The 22958-nt window shown below is 45.9% G+C and overlaps 2 protein-coding genes and 1 pseudogene across 8 annotated transcripts in view; 1 reads left to right on the top strand and 2 right to left on the bottom strand.

Moving 5' to 3' along the window:
- Window positions 1-22958, top strand: part of DOCK2 (dedicator of cytokinesis 2) — a 1781615-nt gene that overhangs the window by 1385781 nt on the left and 372876 nt on the right. The window lies entirely within an intron of this gene.
- Window positions 1-22958, bottom strand: part of LOC134933211 (ERV-BabFcenv provirus ancestral Env polyprotein-like) — a 447012-nt gene that overhangs the window by 135335 nt on the left and 288719 nt on the right. The window lies entirely within an intron of this gene.
- LOC134937704 (5S ribosomal RNA) lies at window positions 12249-12368 on the bottom strand (annotated as a pseudogene).

Below are 22958 nucleotides of genomic sequence, written 5' to 3'. Positions count from 1 at the left end.
AATAGTGGTTTCTGCAGCAACAAAATCAATAGCAGAAGTAAGGGAGGGGGTACAAAGGATACCCCCGTACCGGGCCCCGAGGCTTTGAGGAGCCACAAGATGTAGGGGTGCACACTAGAAGCATAATGTAATAATAATTTTACATTGACAGTAAAAACATATTACACACACCGTCCGGCCCACACAAGGATCAGGGCCGAAACTAGGAGTATTGGCACCCGGGGCAAGCCATTAACTTAGCGCCCCCCCTCGCATTTAAGTGTATATGTATATATATATATATATATATATATAATAAGAATTTACTTACCGATAATTCTATTTCTCGTAGTCCGTAGTGGATGCTGGGAACTCCGTAAGGACCATGGGGAATAGCGGCTCCGCAGGAGACTGGGCACAAAAGTAAAGCTTTAGGACTACCTGGTGTGCACTGGCTCCTCCCCCTATGACCCTCCTCCAAGCCTCAGTTAGGATACTGTGCCCGGATGAGCGTACACAATAAGGAAGGATTCATGAATCCCGGGTAAGACTCATACCAGCCACACCAATCACACCGTACAACCTGTGATCTGAACCCAGTTAACAGCATGATAACAGAGGAGCCTCTGGAAAGATGGCTCACAACAACAATAACCCGATTTAGTTAACAATAACTATGTACAAGTATTGCAGACAATCCGCACTTGGGATGGGCGCCCAGCATCCACTACGGACTACGAGAAATAGAATTATCGGTAAGTAAATTCTTATTTTCTCTGACGTCCTAGTGGATGCTGGGAACTCCGTAAGGACCATGGGGATTATACCAAAGCTCCCAAACGGGCGGGAGAGTGCGGATGACTCTGCAGCACCGAATGAGAGAACTCCAGGTCCTCCTCAGCCAGGGTATCAAATTTGTAGAATTTAGCAAACGTGTTTGCCCCTGACCAAGTAGCTGCTCGGCAAAGTTGTAAAGCCGAGACTCCTCGGGCAGCCGCCCAAGATGAGCCCACCTTCCTTGTGGAATGGGCTTTTACAGATTTTGGCTGTGGCAGGCCTGCCACAGAATGTGCAAGCTGAATTGTACTACAAATCCAACGAGCAATAGTCTGCTTAGAAGCAGGAGCACCCAGCTTGTTGGGTGCATACAGGATAAACAGCGAGTCAGATTTTCTGACTCCAGCCGTCCTGGAAACATATATTTTCAGGGCCCTGACTACGTCCAGCAACTTGGAGTCCTCCAAGTCCCTAGTAGCCGCAGGTACCACAATAGGCTGGTTCAGGTGAACGCTGAAACCACCTTAGGGAGAAATTGAGGACGAGTCCTCAATTCTGCCCTGTCCGTATGAAAAATCAGGTAAGGGCTTTTATAGGATAAAGCCGCCAATTCTGACACACGCCTGGCCGAAGCCAGGGCCAACAGCATTACCACTTTCCATGTGAGATATTTTAAGTCCACAGTGGTGAGTGGTTCAAACCAATGTGATTTTAGGAACCCCAAAACTACATTGAGATCCCAAGGTGCCACTGGAGGCACAAAAGGAGGCTGTATATGCAGCACCCCCTTGACAAACGTCTGAACTTCAGGAACTGAAGCCAGTTCTTTCTGGAAGAAAATCCACAGGGCCGAAATTTGAACCTTAATGGACCCCAATTTTAGGCCCATAGACACTCCTGTTTGCAGGAAATGCAGGAATCGACCCAGTTGAAATTCCTCTGTAGGGGCCTTCCTGGCCTCGCACCACGCAACATATTTACGCCAAATACGGTGATAATGCCTTGCGGTTACATCCTTCCTGGCTTTGATCAGGGTAGGGATGACTTCATCCGGAATGCCTTTTTCCTTCAGGATCCGGCGTTCAACCGCCATGCCGTCAAACGCAGCCGCGGTAAGTCTTGGAACAGACAGGGTCCTTGCTGGAGCAGGTCCCTTCTTAGAGGTAGAGGCCACGGGTCCTCTGTGAGCATCTCTTGAAGTTCCGGGTACCAAGTCCTTCTTGGCCAATCCGGAGCCACGAGTATAGTTCTTACTCCTCTCCGTCTTATAATTCTCAGTACCTTGGGTATGAGAGGCAGAGGAGGGAACACATACACTGACTGGTACACCCACGGTGTTACCAGAGCGTCCACAGCTATTGCCTGAGGGTCCCTTGACCTGGCGCAATACCTGTCTAGTTTTTTGTTGAGGCGGGACGCCATCATGTCCACCTTTGGTTTTTCCCAACGGTTCACCATCATGTGGAAGACTTCTGGATGAAGTCCCCACTCTCCCGGGTGGAGGTCGTGCCTGCTGAGGAAGTCTGCTTCCCAGTTGTCCACTCCCGGAATCAACACTGCTGACAGTGCTATCACATGATTTTCCGCCCAGCGAAGAATCCTTGCAGCTTCTGCCATTGCCCTCCTGCTTCTTGTGCCGCCCTGTCTGTTTACGTGGGCGACTGCCGTGATGTTGTCTGACTGGATCAGCACCGGCTGACCTTGAAGCAGAGGTCTTGCTAGGCTTAGAGCATTGTAAATGGCCCTTAGCTCCAGGATATTTATGTGAAGTGATGTTTCCAGGCTTGACCACAAGCCCTGGAAATTCCTTCCCTGTGTGACTGCTCCCCAGCCTCGCAGGCTGGCATCCGTGGTCACCAGGACCCAGTCCTGAATGCCGAATCTGCGGCCCTCTAGAAGATGAGCACTCTGTAACCACCACAGGAGAGACACCCTTGTCTTTGGTGACAGGGTTATCCGCTGATGCATCTGAAGATGCGATCCGGACCATTTGTCCAGCAGGTCCCACTGAAAAGTTCTTGCGTGGAATCTGCCGAATGGGATTGCTTCGTAGGAAGCCACTATTTTTCCCAGGACCCTTGTGCATTGATGCACTGAGACTTGGCCTGGTTTTAGGAGGTTTCTGACTAGCTCGGATAACTCCCTGGCTTTCTCCTCCGGGAGAAACACCTTTTTCTGGACTGTGTCCAGGATCATCCCTAGGAATAGAAGACGTGTCGTCGGGATCAGCTGCGATTTTGGAATATTGAGAATCCAACCGTGCTGCCGCAACACTACCTGAGATAGTGCTACCCCGACTTCCAACTGTTCCCTGGATCTTGCCCTTATCAGGAGATCGTCCAAGTAAGGGATAACTAAAACTCCCTTCCTTCGAAGGAGTATCATCATTTCGGCCATTACTTTGGTAAAGACCCGGGGTGCCGTGGACAATCCAAACGGCAGCGTCTGAAACTGATAGTGACAGTTCTGTACCACAAACCTAAGGTACCCTTGGTGAGAAGGGTAAATTGGGACATGGAGGTAAGCATCCTTGATGTCCAGAGACACCATATAATCCCCTTCTTCCAGGTTCGCAATCACCGCTCTGAGTGACTCCATCTTGAACTTGAACCTCTGTATGTAAGTGTTCAAGGATTTTAGATTTAAAATACGTCTCACCGAGCCGTCCGGCTTCGGTACCACAAACAGCGTGGAATAATACCCCTTTCCCTCTTGCAGGAGGGGTACCTTGATTATCACCTGCTGGGAATACAGCTTGTGAATGGCTTCCAATACCGCCTCCCTGTCGGAGGGAGACGTCGGTAAAGCAGACTTTAGGAAACGGCGAGGGGGAGACGTCTCGAATTCCAATTTGTACCCCTGAGATACCACCTGAAGGATCCAGGGGTCCACTTGTGAGTGAGACCACTGCGCGCTGAAATTCTTGAGACGGGCCCCCACCGTGCCTGAGTCCGCTTGTAACGCCCCAGCGTCACGCTGAGGACTTGGCAGAGGCGGGAGAGGGCTTCTGTTCCTGGGAACCGACTGTTTGCTGCAGCCTTTTCCCTCTCCCTCTGCCACGTGCCCTTATGGGTCCGAAAGGACTGCGCCTGATAATATGGCGTCTTCTTATGTTGAGAGGCTACCTGGGGTAAAAATGTGGATTTCCCAGCAGTTGCCGTGGCTACCAGGTCTGATAGACCTACCCCAAATAACTCCTCCCCTTTATAAGGCAATACTTCCATATGCCTTTTGGAATCCGCATCACCTGACCACTGCCGCGTCCATAACCCTCTTTTGGCAGAAATGGACAGCGCACTTACTCTTGATGCCAGTCGGCAGATATCCCTCTGTGCATCACGCATATATAGAAATGCATCTTTTAAATGCTCTATAGTCAGTAATATACTGTCCCTGTCTAGGGTATCAATATTGTCCGTAAGGGAATCCGACCAAGCCACCCCAGCACTGCACATCCAGGCGGAGGCGATTGCTGGTCGCAGTATAACTCCCGTATGAGTGTATATACATTTTAGGATATTTTCCTGCTTTCTGTCAGCAGGTTCCTTAAGGGCGGCCGTCTCAGGAGAGGGTAGTGCCACCTGTTTAGACAAGCGTGTGAGCGCTTTATCCACCCTAGGGGGTGTTTCCCAACGTGCCCTATCCTCTGGCGGGAAAGGGTATGATGCCAATAACCTTTTAGGAATTATCAGTTTTTTATCGGTGGAAACCCACGCTTCATCACACACTTCATTTAATTCCTCAGAAGCAGGAAAAACTACAGGCAGTTTTTTCTCACCAAACATAATACCCTTTTTAGTGGTACTTGTATTATCAGAAATATGTAAAACATTTTTCATTGCCTCAATCATGTAACGTGTGGCCCTACTGGAAGTCACATTCGTCTCTTCATCGTCGACACTGGAGTCAGTATCCGTGTCGGCGTCTGTGTCTGCCATCTGAGGTAACGGGCGTTTTAGAGCCCCTGATGGCCTTTGAGACGCCTGGACAGGCACAAGCTGAGTAGCCGGCTGCCTCATGTCATCAACCGTCTTTTGTAAAGAGCTGACACTGTCACGTAATTCCTTCCATAAGCCCATCCACTCAGGTGTCGACTCCCTAGGGGGTGACATCTCTATTACAGGCAATTGCTCCGCCTCCACATCATTTTCCTCCTCAAACATGTCGACACAATCGTACCGACACACAGCACACACACAGGGAATGCTCTGATAGAGGACAGGACCCCACTAGCCCTTTGGGGAGACAGAGGGAGAGTATGCCAGCACACACCAGAGCGCTATATATAAACAGGGATTAACCTTATAGAAGTGTTTTTCCCCTTATAGCTGCTGTTATGTTAATACTGCGCCTAATTAGTGCCCCCCTCTCTTGTTTTACCCTTTTCTGTAGTGCAGGACTGCAGGGGAGAGTCAGGGAGACGTCCTTCCAGCGGAGCTGTGAGGGAAAATGGCACCAGTGTGCTGAGGAGATAGGCTCCGCCCCCTTCTCGGCGGACTTTTCTCCCGCTTTTTGCTATATTCTGGCAGGGGTTAAAAATACATCCATATAGCCCTGGGGGTTATATGTCATGTATTTTCGCCAGCCAAGGTGTTTTTATTGCTGCTCAGGGCGCCCCCCCCCAGCGCCCTGCACCCTCAGTGACCGGAGTGTGAAGTGTGCCTGAGGAGCAATGGCGCACAGCTGCAGTGCTGTGCGCTACCTTGGTGAAGACTGGATGTCTTCTGCCGCCGATTTTCCGGACCTCTTCTTGCTTCTGGCTCTGTAAGGGGGCCGGCGGCGCGGCTCTGGGACCGGACTCCGAGGCTGGGCCTGTGTTCGGTCCCTCTGGAGCTAATGGTGTCCAGTAGCCAAGAAGCCCAAGCTGGCTGCAAGCAGGCAGGTTCACTTCTTCTCCCCTTAGTCCCTCGATGCAGTGAGCCTGTTGCCAGCAGGTCTCACTGAAAATAAAAAACCTAAAACTAAACTTTTTCTAAGAAACTCAGGAGAGCCTCCTAGAATGCACCCTTCTCGGCCGGGCACAAAAATCTAACTGAGGCTTGGAGGAGGGTCATAGGGGGAGGAGCCAGTGAGTGCACACCAGGTAGTCCTAAAGCTTTACTTTTGTGCCCAGTCTCCTGCGGAGCCACTATTCCCCATGGTCCTTACGGAGTTCCCAGCATCCACTAGGACGTCAGAGAAATATATATATATATAGCAGCAAAAGATGCGGCACTGAAGCTGATTCTCCGTAATTGAGAGACACACACGGTCCTGCATTTGAAATGCAGGACCGTGTGTGTCTCTTAATTACAGAGAATCAGCTTCAGTGCCGCACCTTTTACTTCTGTATCTACTTACACCTGCATGCTGACCAACAGGGACCACTCCCTCCCCAGCGTGGCGAGCGCAGCGATCCTGCAAAGGGGCTTGCTGCGCTCGCCACCCCCCCATCCCCCCGACGACATTCCGCTCCCGGGATACCAGCGTCGGTATGCCCGGTCACGCATACCACACCCATACAGATATGTAGTGACACACCTAATCACATACAATTACACACATGCACACATTCATACACACATATAGCAGTCACACACATACAGTGCCCCTTCCCTGAGTTATACTCACTGTTAAGGCTGTGCTGCTCTTCTCCCCTCCTCTCTCCCATGCTGTTGCTGGCTGGCATGGTGGCACTGTGTGTACAGTGCCGTTTAGCCCCGCCCCCTTTTCGGACCTAGAATTTCTTGTTCACTGCAGCAGTGGCTGCAATGATTAAAGGCTCTAGCAGTGGGGTGAGGGGGGGGGGGGTAGTAATTAGTCCCCCGTGCCCCCTCTTAGTGCTGCTCTGCTGTGCCGATCAGAGCACGCTGCAGAGATGAAACTGAAAGTAAAGTACAGCTCCCGGCAGCAAAGGCTGCTGGGAGATGTAGTTTATTTTCAGTGTCATCTCTGCAATGCGCTGCGATGCGGTGTGTGTGCCTGCCTGGCTAGGCGCGAGCTCTGACGGCTGTAACAAGGTATCGCTGCCGCAAAGGGAGGGGGCGTTAGGGGGGATTAAAGTGACAGCCTCGGCGCCCTCTCCAGTCTGGCGCCCAGGTCACATGCCCCCCTAGCCCCCCCCTAGTTTCGGCTCTGCAAGGATGCATCACATGTAAAAATATGTGTCTGACCTGTGACGTGTCGTGTCACGTGTTATACACGACGCTACGCTCTGCACCACCTACCCTCCCTTCCCTGTTTGGCCCTGCCTGCTGTGCGCAGAGATAGTGTACCGGGCCCTAAGATATCAGTTGAGAGAGGCATTGTATAGGGAAGTGGTTTGTTCAGGACAGGAGAGAGAGAGAATACAGGCAAAGTAGAAATGGCACAGCATTATCCACATAAAAGATATTCTGTGACTGTAGTCACCATTGCTGCAGATTGCAGGAGCCTAGGTTATTATGAGCACAAAAATAAAAAATAAATGAGCTTGGAGTTCTGGCCTAGCAGTCAATCACAGAATTGAGCACAGTCATCAGTCATGTATGATTAGCAATACAGGTTATGGGGTTCACATACAGTAGCTTATATTTTACAGGCTGGCAGTGTGAATTGCATGTCTGTAAGTACAGATGATATATACTGTAGGTATTTTGGGGTCTATTTATTAAGCCTTGGAGAAAGATAAGGTGGAGAGAGAGAGAGAAAAGGTATTAGCCAATAAGATCCTAACTGCCATATTGTAGGCTGTGGGGTATATTTACTAAAAGTCAATTTTGGTCGATGATTGATCTATTTTGGATCAGTTTTGTGTTTAAGGGTCTAAATCACACATTAACTGTTTAAAAAACATATTGTCAAAAATCTTCTTTTAGTAAATGTGGAATTTAGACCCTGAAAAACAAAATCGACCAAACTGACCAAAAATCGATTTTTAGTAAATATACCCCCATGTTTGAAAAATCTCAGGAGCTGATTGACTAATAGTTTATCTCTCTACACCATGCCCTCATTCCAAGTTGATCACTAGCTGCCGTTGTTCGCTGCATAGCGATCATTTAAAAAAAATGGCAAAACTGCGCATGCATATGCACCGCAATGCGCACGTGCGGTGTATGGGTACAAAGAGCATCGTGGTTTTGCACATGTTCTAGCGACGCTTTCAGTCGCACTTGCAAACGCAAGGAGATTGACAGGAAATGGGAGTTTCTGGGTGGCAACTGACCGTTTTCTGGGAGTGTTTGGAAAAACGCAAGTCATTACCGTGTCATTCGTCGCTCATTGCACAGAATAAGTATTTACAGGGCTGGTCTTGTTCTGCACAAAATGTGTTTGCTGCCGCTCCGCTGCACAGGTGTTCGCACTCCTGCAAAGCGAAAATACACTCCCCGTGGGCGGCGACTATGCGTTTGCACGGCTGCTAAAAGTAGCTAGCGAGCGATCAACTCGGAATGAGGGCCCATATCTCTCTCCAAGGCTTAGCAAATAATAAGAAAATTAGAAAGGATTATAAGTAACCACTGGCACATCCTTTTAGAAGATGAGCTGCTAGGGGACATACTTCCGGAGAAACCGAATGTAATATATAGAAAGGCACCAAATCTCAAATCTAAAGTTACACATAGTCATCTAAACAAGAGAGAAACACTACAAACCACATTATCAGGGACCAATTTGAACAAAGGCTTCTTCTAATGTAACTCTTGCCAATATTGCAAATTAAACCACGTCTCAATGAAAGGTATTTTTAGTTTTCAATCAAATAGAACACAAGAGTCTTTTGCGATCCAAGAACATATATCATGTCAAACAAAGGGGGTCATTTATTTGATTGAATGCCCCTGTCATCTACAGTACATAGTGTTACGTTCACTGTACTTGGTACTCCTGGAACTGGGCGGATGAGCCCCAAGTACAGGAATGTAAAGCTGCAATAGATACAGAGCTCAGCAGTAACCCCTACGGAAACCTGACTCCGTTGTCTCACCCTCGTTGTCAGCCCACGCCTGCGTGACTATGGTTTATTGGGCCCACGGCAGCCGCGTTTGGAGGGCGAATTATGTCTGCCCAACTCCGATGCCCCCCGGTCTTAGTTGGAGACAAGGTGTAAACTGAGACGGGGTGATGACAAGGGGAACCTCTAACTAAAGACAGAAATACAGAGTTAGGGGCGCTACAGAACTTAAATAAAGTATGTGCGGCACAGCCGCCAGGATAAACAACAACAAAGGAAATGCTGTCCACACGCCGACACAATACTGTTGTGTACCGGCGGTGACAGCATATGCAGAACCCTCTGCAAAACACCAGTAACTAGAAACTAAAGAATACAGCGGCCTTGGCCGACGGATGCGGCAAAGCCGCTACTCACGGAACCGGTACAAATACTGGCAAACGGACAGGAACCCCCAATGTAGCTGACACAGGCTCTCAGGACCACAGAACAGGCAGAGTTCCAACGACTGAGCAGTGGACACCAAGGAACAGGATACGGAATCAGGATCAGGAACAGACAAAGCCACTGGACTTCAGGACAGGAACGCTTCAAGGCAAGAAGCTGGATCAGACACTGGATCAGACACTGGATCAAGGCTGGAAGCACCTAGACAGACACTGCTAGACAGGAGCTCAGAAACTGGACAGGAACTATCACCGGCGTCTGTGAAATGCACTCAGACAGAATATAACATGCAGCCCTCCAATAGCTGCAGAGAACCTAATTAATTATGTTGTGCAGCTGCCCTGCTGCACAACTGACAGGTGTAATTAATACCTCTTTTACACTCGCACACCCGGGTCACTCCCGGGATGCGTCCCAGGATGCATTCCCGGGACTGACCCCTTTCACACTGCACTAAGACCTGGGATCGACCCGGGACAGCCCCATTTACACTGATCCCGGGATATCCCTGCAAATGCATATGTATGTAATTAGAAATGGCCTTTTTCTGGCTCACATAGATGAGGTCACACTAGTCAACAAAGGGAGGGGTGGTGCCTCCTCACACCATTGCTGCAGTCATGGCCGACGGAGTACCAGTGTGTATGCCGTAGCTCGTGATTTTTTCTGCTTTGCAGATGTTTAATACAGCCAGTGACAGCATGATGCAGCTTGTCACACTGTGAAGTATATTTTATGAGGAGGAGGAGGGCGCAATTTATGCTGGATAGGGCTGCTAGTCGCTGCCAATATTTGCGCAGGAGGAGAGCCCTCATATCATCCAGGATGAGTACCATCCTGAGCGTGAGTATGAGGCCTAACCGCTCATTTTGGTCATAGTACTGCCAGTCGATACGGCCAACACCGCTCTTTTTCCTGTTGTTGTCATGCACCTTCAGGAACTGCTTTTTAAGAGTTTTCATTTTGTTTAACACTTGCTGCTGTGTGTGGATGATTCCCCTGGCTTCCAGCATCTTGGAGATGTTTTTATAAATCACTGCATCTTTAACTGTGCCTGTGATCTGCCTCATTATTTCCTCCTCTCCCCTAATGCTCAGCAACTCTCTAACCTCCTGGTCTGTCCAGGTCGCCATGCTGCCTTCCTCACACGCATCCCCAGGGCTCTGAAAGATGACATCATCTTTTCTGAGTTCATGAAAGCTCCAATCGGAGGCCTTTTAACAGTCCCGGGTAGTGAATCCCGGGATGGGCCCTTTCACACTACCCAGCTTCCCGGGACGGTCCCGGATTCAACCCTTGTCGAGACCTGGGTTGAAATCCCGGGATGCTCGACCCGGGAAATTTTGCGCGTTCACGTGCAAAATCCCGGGATTTTCATGCGAGTGTAAAAGGGGTATTACAGACAGGTGAGGCTGAACACTTGGGAACAGGCTGTAATTACACAGACTCACCACCGGCAGCAAACAAGAGTCTTCTAAACCAGAGCAAAGGGAAATCCTGGCTTGCAAGAGAACTAACACATAAAATACATAAACGGAAACCAGGAATGAACCACTACCTGTGGTTCATAACACATAGGGAGAACAGTGAGACCACTAAAAACTAGAATATCGGAGTATATAAGGAACATAAACAAGGGTTTAGAAACCCACAGCCTTTCAAATCACTTCAGAGAGAGACATGAACAGAACCCAGAAGGGATGAAATTTATAGGTATCAAAATGGTAAAACAGAATTGGCGAGGGGGGGATTTCACAAAGAAAATAAATAAGGAAGAGTTAAAGTGGATATTCACATTAAAAACCCTAAAACCCCATGGGCTGAATCTAGACAATGAGGTAAGAGCAGTGATTACAGGCAAATGAATAACAGATAATCTAGTACTGTATACTGATTAGGCTAGAAGAGTGATCAGGAGACAAACTATACTCCCAAAGAGTGATCCATCTGTTTCGCTCAATGATAGGAAAGGAAGACACACACATATATATATATATATATATATATATATATATATATATAGGCACTCGCTTTTCCAGCTCATTGGAAAAAGCAAAACAAGCCAGCACTCACGGTTTAGATGAGAAAATGAAGAAGATTTATTCCATATCAAGGCGACAAGTGTACATACAGGCACAGCCCAACAGCTGTTTCAACCGATACAGGTCTTCCTCAGGGGCTATCTGAGCAGTGTCTAGCACAGGGATATAAACATAAATTGGTGCCAAAACAGCAAAAAAACAGCATCCAATGGGAGGAGAGGGTGGTGGGACAAGCCCTGTATTTTTTTTTGAAGATTTATTCCATATCAAGGCGACAAGTGTACATACAGGCACAGTCCACGGCTCCCCCGGCTCTCCAGCTCCGTCGTGTCATCGCTAATGTAAACAAAGCCGGCGCCGTCCCTGGCAATGGCTCTGGTGCGCTGTGTGCGAGGAGGGGGACACCAGCACAGACAACACTGAGCCCGCACAGGGGACGGGGACAGTGTAGGCTGCACACTGTATATAACAAGACATGGAACGTGGCATGACATAAAAAAGTGTAAAATATAGCGCTGAAAGAGAAAAAAACTTATACTACATAATCACACAATGCACAATGCATAAACAAAAAGAATAACCAATGCAAAATGCAAGATGCAAATAAGAGAATGCGCTCCGCTGGGTGTCGCTGATAAAAAGGTGTCAAACAATAGCTGTAAACTGTCCCGTATGGACAGATCCCTGAAGCAATAACGATCATTAAGGCACTGTAGGCATTAAATGGACCAATAGGTCTAACTCAATCATATATCAGAAATGACAGCGGCAGTTAATGGCACACATGGTGGTGGATGACATTGGAAAGTGTCAATGGACAATATTCAGGTGCCCAGCAGAGCAAAAACTAAACAGCGGCAGAAGAACAGGAAAATGAAGGAAAATCCCATAGGGGCAAAGATGTGGCAGGACGCTATCAGCATCCCTGTGGATAGAGCACCTAAGTGAAATATAAAATGAAAGAAAAGAAATAGAATTAAGGTAGAGCCCACTGTGTGCAGATATTGGATGGATCGAAGGTAGTGCATTAAACGGAAGGGTAAATGATGCCCATGCTATAGTCCGAGGCCATGAGTGGTCAAGTGATAAAAGTACAGCACCCAGTATTCCCAGACCGTCTCCAGAACTGGTACTGACTGGGCCCAACACTGCTTAGTTTCCAAGATCGGACGGAATTGGACGTCGTCCAGTGTGGTATGGCTGTAGAAAACACTAGAATTCCACATCAAGAGCCGGCAAATGCCTATTCGTAACAGGGCAATGCTGGTGGTGATGGCAGAAAGGTGCCATAGCAGCAAAGTCACTCCCACAACCCATGAGGAATGCAAGATAAGTAATTGCATCAATACATCATGCACAATCACTGACACACGGCGGTGTCAAGGGGCTCAAGCAAAAAACTTAGTGGGTGAAAATGCATAATACCGGACACACGTCGGTGTCTAAAGAAATGAAACCAACAAAAGCAAGGACTGGATCGCTTCACAAGAAACAACCCAACCTAAAGTCTTCATTAAGACCATTGGGAGTCAAAGTGTGTAGTCTGTGAATCCACTGGAGTTCTCTTTGTAGTAACAGCCTGTCTCGGTCACCTCCCCGCTGGAGTGGTGGTATCTGGTCTATAATGCAACATTTAAGTTGATTGACCGTATGCTGTGCCTCTTTGAAGTGTCTTGCAACTGGTAAGTTCGTGAAGTCTCTCGTGGAATCTGTGGATGCAAGACATTTCTTAATAGAGGAGCAATGTTGGCTGAGTCGTTCTTTAAGCATTCTGCTGGTCTTGCCAACATACAGTCGATTGCATGGACATTTGAGAACATAGACAACAAAGCGGCTGTTGCAATCCAAACTCTGTTTAATTGAATACTCCTTATTGTCAGATGGATTGATGAAGCGGTTGCCCAATAACAGGAATGAACAGTTGGAGCATCCCGTGCATCTATAAACCCCAGGTTTTTTCGTAAGCCAATTAGACGTTCTATTAGTCTTTCTTTGAGAAAAATCAGTCTTGACTAGAAGGTCCTTCAAATTAGGACCCCGTCTGTAAGCAAATCTGGGAATCATGGAAAGGTCTTTGGTGGGCACTGGATCACTCGCAATCAAGTGCCAGTGTTCCCGAATTTTGTTGCGGATAAAGCCAGAGGCTGTGGTGAACATACTGCTGAAATTTAACCTGTCTTGCTCCATATCAGCAGGACGAACTTTTTTATGTAAAGCATCTTCTCTCTTAATCTGTCCGATCCTAGATAGAGCGTCATCTATCTCCTTCCTGGGATAGCCTCTGTCAAGAAATCATTGACACATGGACTCCAATGCAGCCGGGATGGCCGTGGGATCCGAGGTAATGTGAATCACCCGCAGTAGTTGTGAAAAGGGTAGCCCTCTTTTAAGGGGAACCGGATGGAAGCTTGAATGTAACAGCAAAGTATTTCTATCTGATTCCTTGCTGTAAATGTACGTCAAAAGTTTGTTGTTCTCCTTTTTGATGGAAACATCCAAGAAGTTGATGTGTGTTCTGCTGAAAGTCAGACTAAATCTAATTGTTCCTGGAATTGAATTAAGTTCATTGATGAATGCCAAAAGTTTCTCTTCGCTGCCTTGCCAAATGAAAAGTAAGTCATCAATGTAGCGAACATAAAATGACACAAATTGACCAAAACGAGGATTACCAGAGATATGCACCTGTTCATAGGCCGCCATGAATATATTGGCATAAGATGGCGCCATATTTGAACCCATAGCGGTCCCCTGTTTCTGTAAATAAAAGCAATTTTCGAAGAGGAAATAATTCTTATTGAGAATAACATCAATGAGCAACAACAAAAAAGACACCGGTGGGCCGAAATAGGCATCATTGTCCGTAAGCAGTTCTCTGCATGCTCCCATTGCTGAGACTCGAGACATCAAGAGTCACCAACAGGGTGTCATCGGTAATATTACGTACTGTTTCAAGTTTCCGCAAGAAATCGGAGGTGTCTTCAATGAAGCTGGCTGTTTGCTTAACCAATGGCTGTAGGTAAAAATCAACTACTTGAGATAGAGGTTGACAGAGGGACCCCCTTGCTGATATAATGGGTCGTCCTGGTGGCTGAGAAAGAGATTTATGAATTTTCGGGAGTGTGTACAAAAAGGGTATCCTGGGGTGTGCATTGGTCATGAATTCTGCTGTGCTCTTGTTGATATATCCATTATTGAGTCCCACCTGAATGATGGAATCTATCTCAACTTTGTAGCTTCCTGTAGGGTCATGGCCAAGTTTATGATAACAAGTGGTGTCAGCCAATTGGTTATTGGCTTCCATGGTATAGTAGTTATAGTCCAACAACACAATGCCTCCCCCCTTGTCCGCAGCTCTGATAACCAGTTGAGTGTCATTGCGTAGGGACTCAATGGCCTTTCTTTCACCCATCGTGATGTTGTGATGAGATAACTTTTGTTTGGAAACAAAGGGTACAGTGTCTCTCCTGAGAACCCTCATAAAGGTCTGTATAGAAGGATTGACAGATGGAGGATCAAAGGTACTGGGCTTCTTCAGAGGCCACGACTCTACTGATGTCGGTATAGGTTCAGAGTTGGTGTTGTTGCTCGAGAAAAAGTCCCTGAGTTGCAACTGCCTGCCCAGTTTGTACAGATCCACCTTCCACTTAAATTCGTCCTGAGTCAATGTCGGGATGAATGAGAGGCCTTTATTAAGAATGGATAATTCATCAGGTGAGAGGGGATGTTTGGAGAGATTGAACACCACTGTTTCTAGTTGAATTTTTGTTGCCGTCTTTTTTCTTTTTCTCCCACCTCGACGGGTGGGTATAAGGGGTTTTTTGGAGGTCGTCTGTTTCTTGCCGACCTTGAGAGATAGGTGGTTTGGCCAGATGTAGAAAAAAAAAAAAAAACAACAAGGCACACAAGCGATAAAAGGAATAACAGATCTAACTTTGTCCCCTTGTGAGCATTAATCTATCAATTCATCCTCCCCATCCCCAATCAATCATGGACTGATTAACATATGCCCCTCCTTCCCTTATGGGCATAAATAGCCCACACCTAAGATGGCAGACAAGGACTCTCTGACGAAGGCCAACACTGGCCGATACGCGTTGGATCATATTCAATACATTCACAATAAGCTAAGGACATTCATATCAGAGCCGTATATCAAAGATCAAGAGGAGGAGGAAAGTACGTGGGGAGAGCTGTTAACCATCGAGACCTCACTGCGGTCATGTGATCGGACCAACCTGGAAGTGAGAGAGGACGCCGGGCGCTGCAGGAGCAAAGACAGCGGAGCAGATCGCTGGCGGAGGGAAAGAAGACAGAGCAGAAGCGATCAGGTAAGGGACTCTGTAGGAGAGGAGAAGGCACAGCGGACAGCCCTAATAGGGCTAGAAGCAGTCCCCTTCTCTCTCTCCAAGACAAGTGACCGATCCCCTGTTGTCTAGAGAACCGCGGTGCGCTCACCAGAGCGCCATCGGGGTAGATCAGGACATAAGGGGATACGGTCTGTCCGGAGTCCTCATTACTTTGAGCACTAGCCCTGTCCCATTCCCCGCACTGCCAGCGGTCACTCAGGGGTACACCACGCCTCATCTCTTGGATTCCACCTACTTCAATAGGACATTAATTTAATTAATATATTGGCTCTGGACTATCCTCATCCCCATCCAGGACATTTTTCCACTACTTAGGTGGGACGCCACCTCTAGAAGTGGAACATTAGCACACCCATCCGAGTGTGCCTTCCTACACACCTCTTTAACGGATCTACCTGAATGTCACTGCTTTATCCATAGCAGTACATTTTCCCAACCCCTCCCCCGCCCCCCTTTCTGCGTGCAGCAGACGAACACGTTGTGCTGATAGAAAATAAAAACGCATTTTTACCTAATAGAGATTGTTATTGGCAGTGCTTATATTATTGTCAGCATCATATCAGAAAACGTCATTTGATTATAGTGCATTAATTAGCAGTTACTAATCACACAACTGTATCAGGCGCACTTGTAGAATTTCTATTATTACTATTATCTATGTGGAGTTTCTAGAGGTACTCCAATAACAAGTTGCTGCCCATACGAACTTAAATATCCACACGCACGAGCGCCAGATACTCTGATTGCCCATTTCATTAGCAAATAAACCCTTTTATCACTTGATTTTCCAATTCTTATTGCCAACACAAAATTATTGTATTTGCAGTCATTTATTAGTTTGACATTAAATTATTTGGATTATGCAACAAGGAGGAACAACTATTAAAAAAAACCAAAAAAAAAAACCCCCAAACAACAACAGTGGGCTTCTACAGTAAGTAGATATTGTAGTGAAATATTAATCAGGGTTACATTTTAAGGGGGACATATCTTGGCAAGCAGTATAGTGGAGAAGTTACCATAGCAAAAATGACATATAGAAACAATGTTGACCAGTGCCCTGACTGGTAACATTACATATGGTTATATTGGAGACCAACTGAAATTTGTACATTTATCTTATAGAAAGGCCTAGGGGTTGCCATATCCAATTACAGATATTTATGTTAACAAAGCAGAATTCCTTTATGTATTTACAACCCTTTATGAAGTCTAAGAACACTGTACGCTGTTTACTTAAGAAGTACCGTAAGGGTACGCTGGTTGCGTAACGATCGCTCAGCCGTAGGCGAGACGCTCAAGCGTCACGTTCGCTCACGGCCCAGAGATCACAGGACAGAATGATTCGCTATGGCGTAGCGGTTCGCTCGAGACCACGAGGAGATCACCAGCGGCGCAGACGCTCACAACGCTATACCTTTATGTCTAAACCTTATACCAATGAAATACACAGAATACCTTAATGTGAATACAGGGTGTAAGTGCAACCTTGTGTAACCTGACTAACTACAAAGCTGCTTGAGCGTTACCGACGCTCAAGTGAACACTTAACACTATAGGAAATACACAGATGCTGGTTTAGGGTCCAAAGCCTATTAACTGTATTATATCTAATATACTTGTAAAAAGAGAATAACAGTACAAATGATACACTACAATATAACAGAGACTTCCTAACCAAAATACAATACTATCTAATACAATACAATACTAGTCTAGGGGAGATGTGAGAGAAAAGAGAAAGGAGAGAGAGAGAGAGAGAAATTGGCTCACAGTAAGACAATGATTACGGAGAGAAACTTACGCACAAGGGGAAACGATCGCAAGCGCCTCTGGACATCCAGCTTCCTGATTATCAGCAATGAGAACCATTTAAAGAGAAGTGTAAGCTGGATGTCACAGACCCGTCTTTTATGCTACTCACACAATGCAATCTAATGGTCCCTACAGTCTCACTGTCCATTGGACGCAGGAACTCGGCTTCGCATTATAACAAAGGTCATAGGTTGATTCATACAGGTAAACTGTATCAGTGGTCTTGGTTATGCAAAACAATGGGTGATAACTAACACATTCCTGTCTTCTGGAGAGCTATTGTTTGGCGAATACAAAACAGAATCCTGTCTGGGTTCTGTTCTATATTCATGATGTCCACTTTCAGTTGAGACAATGACGTCTCAGCCCTTATTTTCCTGTATACAAATCCAGCCCCATTTGTAAACACAGGTGTTGGCCTTCTTCATTGAGTCTCAAAGCTCAGTGTAATTAAAGGCTATTGCACTCCGTCTGCGGGAAAGATACTGATTTGGAGTACAATTGATCTTCAATTACTATTCCTGTGTTTACCTTATGCATGTGTAGATATGAGGCCCTCTTAACATGCAAACTATTGTTTGGGGGATCTCTGAGGTCAAAGAGACATTTGAGACCCACTGATGCCTGTCTCCAACTGTTCAGATGCATGACTAAGTAAGAACAAATAAAATGGACATAACTTCTTATGTCCATAACTATTCGCACGAGCGATTAATCCGCTCCAAACCAACACCGGAATATTACTAATTAAATACTCTTCCGATGGGTACCAAACACTGCTGTATGATTCCTGTCAGACCCTTCGTACAATACAAAGAGGGATTCCTCAGCTCAGGGACATTCTATATTAACCAAACTTTCAGAATCTATCAAAGGGATCATGATCTATAAACTACATTAATTGTGAAAATATGTAACGAATGAGTCGCACGCTACGACTACATAAACTCTACCGTAAATACGCATACCGCGCCTGCGAGTGCACGCTATTGCGGGTATGCGCCTTCACGGGAGAGCGTACGCATGCGCAGCGCGGACCAGTGTGCGGTGTAAATATGGCAACGTGCATAGAGATATTTTTCTGACTTTGACAGTCCACCCTTTGGCAGTCAATAATAACTGCCACCTTCTAAAACATTTCAAAAGGAGAAAAATATATGTCAGGGGTTAATTCATTTCCATGGTTGGGTAGGGGAGAAGAGTGGAGTAGGTGTGAAGAGGGTAAGACCTAGTGAGAAAGCAGAAGCATGTGTGTATGAGTCCATGTTTGGAGGGTCATGTATCATCGTGCCGTACGTGTGGTAAATCAAGCTTCGAGGTATTGCGAAGTATACATTTGAATTCCTTCTTATCCTGTGGTACAGGTCTGTGGATGGGCTGTCAAACTCTACCGAGCTCATTTCGGCTGTGGTTGTAACAAAATGGGGATGCACATTTTAGTTGATGATACATGAATGGGGGAGGTATGTGGTTGCTGATATCTGTGCCTGTATTCCCTATCGCCTATGTGTGTCATTACCTGAGGGTTGTAGAGATGAAGATAAAGAACACTTATGGAAAATGCAATGGTATCCTATGTCAGGGAAATGTACATCTGTTGTTGAAGTTTTGTTCGGTATCTGTTGAGAGTCGTCTTCTTTGCGCTGTATTGCTCTTTGGGCATGAGCAAATAGCTTTGTCAGTGCCATCAGATTTACAAAAAATGTTGGGCTAGCGTGAGTTTAAAATACTAGGGAAACTGGGGATCCATGGCAAAGTTCATCAAGTGTCCATATCATAGGTCGTCAAAACTTCATCTTTGGTTCTTGTCTGTTGTCTGTATAGCGTCTCGTTAACTTCCTCGTCCAAGGGGTCTTTGTATCTTGGAGAAAAGCAGAAAAACAGGTGAAAGAAACGGACCGTATAATCGCATTTTCATCACATCCTGGTTTCTATCATTGGGTCATAAATCAAATCCAGGTTAATTACAGTTTCCTCGCTCCTCAAGCTCATCACTTTTGTACTTTGTTTGCACCTCATTAAAGCCTGCCCGCATCTAAATATCAATCCAATCGATATAATGACACCCAAGATACATAGTAGAAACTTTCCAACATCCATTATGACTCCTTGAGCCCAGTCTCCTAAACCGGAGAACCAATTTCGCGGGTTCAACCATGACACCCAACCAGTCAGCTCATTACCTACAGCAGCAAGGGTGAGATTGTGTTTTCGACGAAATTCCCACTTCAATTGGAGAATATCGTCCATCTTTTGGTCTATGACCTCTACCGGATCCTCGGTGCTATTTGTGATATACGTGCAACACTTTATGCCGTACTGTGTTGCCAATGTAACACAATATCCGCCTGTTACTGCTGTAAGATAATTAAGAACCATCCTATGCTGAACTAGTTCTGTTTTGTAAGCTTGAAGTTCTCTTCCAGTGTATCTAAACGTGTCATCATACATTTCAGTGATATTATCTAACAAATTGGCGAGTGCGGAAATGTATCTATAATTCATCACTCCTCGAGCGGTTCGAGTGAAATCTAACGCTACCAGAACCTGAATCCCGGTGGATTCATGGATAAGATCAGAGGCCGGATGCTCTAACCTTTCTGACAGTTGTCTTTTAACTCGGTGCTCGTAATGAGTGTGAGTATAAGGAGCTTGGGCACCACGGTGTATGTCCTTCATTTTGTCATGCGTAACAGTCATCACTTCAGGCAATACTTTTCCAATATAACACAATCCTTCAGAGTTTGGGGCAAGCCACTTGTACGCCTTTCTCCCGCATATGAAATATGCATCATCGGGGAGAACATAAGGGACGGAGAAGGACATGACCATGTTACAAACCTTCCAGGTGAAATCTCCTGACCCTAATTCTTCCATCTGCTTAATGCACGTATCAGTTTGTACGATATGTGCACAGTATCCTGGTGATACCTCTCCAACTCTCGTAATCCTATTTCCTAAGGTATACCTATACCGGAAAGATTTTCCTCTACTGGCTATGTGGCGTACAAGCTCTGTATCTGTAGGCATCCTATCTGCTCTATGCGAAAAGGTCATGGTTAGGTTGCTCCATGACACTTCCCAATTTCCCGGCTTTCGGGGATTGGAGATGTTAAAACATAATAGGGACCTATCCACATGGTATTGGTGGAGCTTCAAACTAGGAGGGCTGGAGATATTAAACCTCCTGTCCACCGGTCTCCCACCCTTTAGCTCAAGTACCTCCCCTACCGTTAAAGGAAATGGTACTAGCCCTGATTTACTATGACCCTGAGGTACTTGAGAGCATACCCAACAATCTGTTTTATTTAACACACTACCCACTAAGGAGTGATAGTCACTCAATGGATGCCGGTCCATATGGATATTAAAACTGGATTGGCATTTCTTTATGCATCCATCCTCAACCATTGTCACAGAGCCTACAGATACAGTTTTCTTTTTGAACTAACAATCCTTCACAATTGTTTACAAATAACATGGTTGTTAGATCGTGCCCGGTACTCGCCTTTGCTTGGTGATTGGGTTGCTATTGGAAATTTACACCTCCGTCTCAGTCATCAGGACCTTTCTGGATCCTTTCTCGACCTCGCTGGTACTCTCACCGAAACAGACTGCTCTGGTCAACATCATGGTCAACAGGAAAATCCATATCACAGTCTCTTGGGGCAAGTCCATCTTACAGGAGGAGAAAAGAAGAAATTTGTAAAGGGGGTATAAGAAATCAGTTTGAGGGGGAGAGAACTTGTTACGATAATAAGTTCTCTCGTCTTGTTGTTCTTCTTGTTCTGCTGTCCTCTCAAAGGTGCTATCTCTCAGTCTTCCAAACGAACATTCTGGTGATGCAATATTCCTTCCTAACCGGCGATCTTTCTGTAAGGAGAAAAAATCTGGCATTACCATTGGTCCAACTGAGGGGTGACATACCATCTTTAAACCATGAAAACATGAGTGAGAAGAGAGAGAAAAAAAAAAAAAAAAAAACAAGAGATAGAGAACAATTCATATGCATATATATATTACATAACTCGACATTAACCATCAATAGGAAAAGAGAAACAAAGCATTTTTAAAACATTGTCAACATTAAGAAAACATTGTTAGCATTAGAAAAACATTGTCAGATTATCAGGCTGTCATATCTACGTGTCTAATGGTCTCCTTGAGCAGTCCCTCCCCACCAGCACCTGCATTACTCCACTGTCTGTATCTGGCCAGAAATACATTGTGGCGGAGGTCATGCTGGGGTTTGGTAGACTTCTGCAAGGACCAAGTGGATATGCAATGTGTGAATTCTTACCAATACTCGTCAGAGATGGGGATAGAGAGAGAGAGAAAAAAAAAACATTTCACAGATACATTTACAACGTTTCACCTGGTCATTCCTGTGTCTTCAGTGAATGACCTCCCAATTTATTAACCGTTACCTCAGGCTTACCATCAGTCGTATGATCACCTTTCTTGACTACCTATCATGGGTGTGGCTCAAAATTCTTCCTATGTGATCCCTGCTTGTAATTTGGTGTGTCATAACTTTTGCTCATTTTCATGTCTAGGGGGTCTGATTTTATGTGGGCTGTTGCAGTTACTGGCATAATGCCCTTCTCTTTTGCACAGATCACAAATCCTTAAGTTCCTCCATGTGCCAATGGCCTGGGGTTTTGGTTGATTTGATGCCTCCTCAAACGCTTGGATGCTCATCACCATCAACCGCTTTCCCTGTACCTACCTGATTCCTTGGATACCATGATTATGTCGTTGTCTAGGGGGTTGGTATGCCTTCTGTGAATCTTTGATCATACAGTTAGATCTTTCCTAGGATCTGGGTAATCAGACATGATTGATCTCAATTCTGTCCAGGACCAGGGATGGCGCATTGCACTGTCCTTGACGGGAATGGTTCCCTGATCGTCAGTCTTCCCATTGGGGACTGTGATCACCCTGACAGGACTAAACTCAATTACATCACCTTGTTTTGGTCTTATAATATGGGGTACATTTGTTTGTGCGTGATATAAAACATTGTACGTACCTGTGGACACGACCTCACCTGACCCTCCGTTAGGGGGTTTGATTATTGCCTTTACCAATTTGGTCGCGTCCACCTGGATGTCTTGTAGGATGGCTTCCGGAAGAGGTGCCGACATTGTTCTGGCCTCACTTTCATGAGTGTATTCCTGGGGGAAGTTCGACATGGGGTGCAACTTGCATAGGTTAATAGTTGTACATTCAACAGTATTACAATAATCATTGTTACATTTATTACACTTATTCTTATTATCTGTACTACTGTTGCTAAGAGCATTTTTATTGTTCACCCCTGTGCTTCTCTCCGCAACCACAATTCTCCCTGCTGCCACGTTTCTCCTCTCAAGATGAAAGTTAGGTATGTAAGTTACATTTCTCTGTATTTCACTTTCCTGTAGCCATAACTGCAAACAATCATCATGTTTAACCCGTAGTTTCAAGTATTTTATGAGACAGATCCTCCGCCTTAAATTATGCAACACCTCTAAGTCAAAACTACCTATCCCGGGAAATGGTACCTTATCCCCCGCAGTCATTCGTGTCCATTCATCACAAAAGGTCTCAGAGTGGGGACCATATTTCCCCCAC

This window comes from Pseudophryne corroboree, chromosome 6, assembly GCF_028390025.1.
Source record: "Pseudophryne corroboree isolate aPseCor3 chromosome 6, aPseCor3.hap2, whole genome shotgun sequence".
Lineage (NCBI taxonomy): Eukaryota > Metazoa > Chordata > Amphibia > Anura > Myobatrachidae > Pseudophryne > Pseudophryne corroboree.
Note: the sequence above shows the minus strand (reverse complement) of the source record. Positions and strands in the feature narration are given on the sequence as shown.